Here is a 5,082-nt window from a genome sequence, read left to right as displayed (position 1 = left end):
CCCCGCGCCCAGGGCCGCCCCGCCGGGTGCTCCCGGCTCCCCGCACCACCCCAGGCGGGAGGGCAGGGACGGAGCGAGGGAGGGAGCGAGGGAGGGAGGGAGGCGGCGGAGGGGAGGAGAGAAAGGCGAGGCGGAAAGGGGGGGGGTGTGTGTGTGTGCCCCGGGGGGGTGCCCCTGCCGCTCCCGGCCCCCCTCGGTGGGCACGCGACCGCCCGGCGGCTCCCGGCGGGAGGCCGGGACTGCGGGGTGCTCCCCCCCCGCCCCGGGGACGCCCTCCGAACCCCTCCCCTCCCCGGGACGCCCCTCCCTGCTCCCCTCCCAGGAGTGCCCCCTCCCGTCCCCTCCTCGGGCTGAGCCTCGGCGCTTCCCGGGGTGCCGCACTCCTCCGGGGCTGCACCCCCCGCCGCCGGCCACCCCCTCCCAGCGCATCTTCGCGCCTCCGCCGCCCGCAGCGCAGCCCCGGCCACCTCTCCCGCCTTTCCTCGGAGCCCGCACCTCGCCCTCGGCAGCAGCAAGAGGAGGAGGAGGAGGAGGAAGGCTGCCCCGGGGGAGCGCTTCCGCACGGGGCGGCCAGACGAACTTGCCCCGCTCCCCTCCCCGGTCGCTGCCCCGGCCCCCCGGCCCTGCTGCCCACCTGCACCTCCGCCCTCCCGGAGGAGCCATCCGCCGGCGGCGGGAACCGGGGCACCCCGCCGCCCCCGCCCCGCCGCCCGGGCCCCCCCCGCCGTCTCGGCCGCCTCCGGCACAGGTCTGCCCCGCACAGCCGCGGCCTCCCGCAAACTCCCTGCGCTGTCGGTATTTCTTCCTCCCGCCTGCGTCCTGCACTCAGCGCATCCAGGCGGCACCATTTGCTTTGCAGCTGACCAGGGCGGGTGTACCGCACCATGTTTGCTTCGCGTGTCATCACACCAGTTGCCTTGGGAGGCTCGTCTCGCTCAATCTGTTCCTCTCCCTGTGCCCTACAGCAGTGTATATTTTAAATGCTTCACAAAATCTTGCAAATGGGTAAGGGAGTGCACTTGAAGCATCAGTCTTCACTTTAATATTTGCACCTCAACTCCTGCCACAACACGCTTGCTGCTTTTGAGGCATGCTGCTCTGGAAAACTCCAGTTTCAAGGCACTCGGGCTGCCTAAGAGGTTGGCTGGAAGGACCGTAGAGCAGGGAATGGTGCTTGGTGCGTAAGCATAGAGAGAGAACAGCCCCAAGGCTGGGATTTTCTAGAAGTGCTAGGGTCTGCTAAATCTGAATTTCAGGGCATTCATTGCATTGGACAGGTCATGGCTGATGCCAGATGGAGAAACCCACCCATTTTTGGAGGAGCAGGATGTCCGTGAGAAACAGTTGACAAACTCCCTTTGCCTCCCATGGCTCTGGACCACACTGCAGTGCATCTACTGCCGCTGTAGCTACAGCCACGTGTGCCTTGTCCTCCCCTGATGACAGCTCCTCTTGGCAGGAACGGCGTTTGGCTGCATCCAATATATATGTGCAAAGTAGTTTGGCTTTTGCTCCTGTCAGCCCTGGAGAGGAGCTGCCGGCGGCACGCAGTGGAAGGCATTACAACACCGGTTCACAAACCGCATGAAAACGCACATCTAAAATACCCCGTTTCCTTGCTGTAAGTGGCACAATGGGAAATGATCTCCCGGGGATCAGCAAGCCAGTGGATGGGCAGGGAGCAGCTCACATCTGGGACACGGGATGGAGCAGTAACGAACACGTAAGGAGCGCCTGCGACTTACCTGCCCAGATCTACCGGGGAAGGCAGCAGTTAAAACGCCGTTCTGCTCGGTCAGCCTGTGCATGCCTGCTTGGATGCTTTCAGCGACCTTACACATGCTGTAAAACCGGCATCTGTGTCTGTGCCGGGATGGGATGGAGTGCTGTGGTTAGAGGGGAAATGTGCCAAGCCAGAGAACTGCACACTGAGAAATCGGGGCTGAATATTGTATTTGTGCCAAATTTTCACTTGTAGGGACAGTTAAAAAGCAACAGTTCAAGGCACCAGGAAGGGAGGTTAAAAAAATGGGCTTCGATGTGCCGCGAGGCAGCTGTGAAGGAGCACTGCCATTCGGTGAGGGAGAAGGGGGTGGCAGTTTTCTGAAGTCGGGGACCCCGTTTGTACCGACAGCAGGGAGAGGCTGTGCGCCGGAAAGGTGTCAGCCAGGCAAGCTGAGCAGCCCAGAAGTAAGAGCATCTCTCTGAAAAGCTGAGTCAGATGAGGACAGAAAACAAAGACCTGGCAGAGCTCAGCCTGTCAGATTTGTCTCCCATCCCAGTCCGAGCAGTTGCCTCTATTTAATAAATACACCTAATACCCACTGGGCTTTGGGGCAGCCTGAACAGCTTCATGAAGGCTTTTAATTTATTTTCATTTCCACCGATACTCCGCTTTTGATGCTCAATAAATTGTGATTTACTTCATCTAAACCAATCCTGACTGTTGCTTGGCTGATGGCTGCAGGCAGTCCCCAGGACTGCCTAATTGGCCCTTCCAAGGTGAGAAGTTGTCTCGGGGGGTATGTAGCCCCCAGCTGAATTCAGGCTTTCAATCTGAAAGACACAGGCGTGTACATCTTCCCGCCTGCCATGCTGTCAGCCTTCTGCTGGCACCTGAAACCATGGAAAAAAGGCATGGAAAAAAGGCATGGGAAAAAGCCTAGAGATGAAGGAGACCTGGAGAAGGGAAAATGAAGGTCGCTGTCCCTGAGATTTAAGCTTTGGAAATGTCATCTCTCACTCGGTGTCTTTATTTCTACCTCCCCTAGCTCCAGATTCAAGGTATCAATTTCTGTTATCAAGGTCGCCTGCACAACCTGAAGGAACAGGGGGAAAAAGGAAACTTGAATTCCAGAGAGTACTGCGAAAATCCATGCAAAGAAGCTCGTTTTTAAATTTCAGAAATGCAGAGGATCAGTGTCACCGGTATGAGCTGCCTCAAGGGGCTATTTTTGTTCTTTAGAAGCTTTTCCCTCTATTCCAACACTGATTAATTATGAATATTTATGTATATAGAACCAAAATTGTGATAAGCTGTTTGCAGGCTGGCTTGCAAAATATGTGTACCATACTGCAAAAACTAGCTCTCTCTCCTGGGCTGAGTGCCTGGTCACTCACTCTGTCTAAATGGCCAGCAAAGAGCAGCGACAACGCGCATTTGTAGCGCTGCTGCCTCTGTCCAGGGCAAGCAGAAACTGGTGCAGTCAGGAACGGCAGCTTGTGTTAGTTTCAAATCAGGCCCCTGTCACTCGGAGCGTGCCTCTGTTAAAACATTGATAACCCTTTCTCTGAGTGCGGCTGGGCCATTGCGCTGATTTAACAGGCAGAGTTTTGCTCTGCTCTTTAGTGAGACACAGCATTCGGGCTAAATTTGCAAAGATCTGATACAGTTTTAAGATATACCTGGGAGCCTGGTGTCTGCCTTTCAGATGAGACAGCTATCAAGATCCTGAGTGTCTCTGGCCATCAGAACTTGCAGAGCATTTTATTGAAAGAGAAACACTAAGCCTTCTGTCCAGGGGCGACTTCTACCAGGGAAACTGCAGTATGATGACTTCAAATTACTTCTCTGCTGCTCCAAAAAATTGCGTAAATTAATGTACGCTGTTAAGAAACTGCCACATGCTGCCCCAAAGCTGACAGTTATGGAAAAGGTATTTCCAATACAGATGGTTTGTTAGTTGACTTACGCAAATAGGCATATTGGAAGAGAGGAGCTATTGCTAAATATAAAGTAAGTCATACTGTCCTACGACTTGTGTGAGCTGCCAAAGAACTATGCAGACTACCCGGAAGCAGCAAGTCAAGTGATTTCAACAGGCTTTCAATCAGGCTTTTAATGTAAAATAAGAAGTGTATTCCTAGTTAATAATAAGCTCTGCCTTTTTTAAATTACAAATTCAGAAGTCTATTGGAGTCACAAGTGGCAGTTCCTTCACTGTATCTGTTTATGAGTCTGTGTAATCCAAAACATGTCTATTATCTTTTGCAAAGCCTGTAAAAAGAGAACACTACATTGCTTCAATATTAACGCTTAGTGCAATATTTGTGAATTAAATTGTGGATATAGCAAAAAAGAATCTGTCTGGACCATTCACAAAATGAGCTTTGATATCCTTTTAGTAAGTAAAAAGCTGAAGGGAGACATCAATAATTTATTAGCACTTGGATTACATCCTCCAGTGCTTGTAGTTTGCTGCCTTCTTAGAGGAAAAGAGGACAAAGGCAATATTGTCTACACTGTAAAGTCTCTGCATACTCCAATATGTTGGTGCTGACAAAGGATGCCTCATTCTGAGGGGCGTTTGACTCTCAGCATGATGGTCATAGCTCCAGGGACCACAGTGGGGTGAACCACCAGCCTGTTGTCATGTGATGCCTTTCCAATTCACAGCACGGAACGAGCTGGGTGGTATTGGTACCACCCTGGCACAGAGGCACCTCTGGTGTGAACAGCAGGCTTGGTGCCCTGGGAGGCACTGCTCTACACTCCAGGCTTTTTGCTTCTGTGCTGGGTTCCTCCCATGCTCTTCGATGTCCTTGCCCTGCCTCCTACCATTCCTTTCCCGGTGGCAGTGATGCCTACTCTCCAGCCCCAGACTTAGTAATATTATTGCCATGTTGCGCAGACATGCCAGAATTTGTGCTGACATTCGCTCTTTCCTTTCAGAATGAAATGTTCTCCCTTCTCATCGATTCCTCTGGCTTGTGCCTTTCAGATTTGGCACCTGTCTCCTATTTAGATCTCTCCCTTATCTTGCTCCTTCTGATGTGCTATTTCCAATACCTGAACAATCACAATCCCCTACAACTTCTTATTTCCCAGCTTTTTCAATCTTTAAGTCCTGAGAAAGCTTTCCTAGTTCTGTCCCTATCCCTATCACTGTCACCAAGAGTTTCATCTCCCATTACAGCACTCAGGCCCAAGAGGCACTTAGGAATAAGCAAAGGCTATTCCTCTGCTAACCGTATTGGAGCAGAATCAAACCTCTCTCTTTGCTGCTTCTTCAAACTGCTGCTCTTCCTTTTCGAGGCTGCTGGTGAGGGAGGACATCTCCAACCTCCACCGACAGAGACAGA

The sequence above is a fragment of the Opisthocomus hoazin genome, chromosome 7 (genome assembly GCF_030867145.1).
Source record: "Opisthocomus hoazin isolate bOpiHoa1 chromosome 7, bOpiHoa1.hap1, whole genome shotgun sequence".
NCBI classification, from domain to species: Eukaryota; Metazoa; Chordata; class Aves; order Opisthocomiformes; family Opisthocomidae; genus Opisthocomus; species Opisthocomus hoazin.
This window is presented reverse-complemented; position numbering follows the sequence as displayed.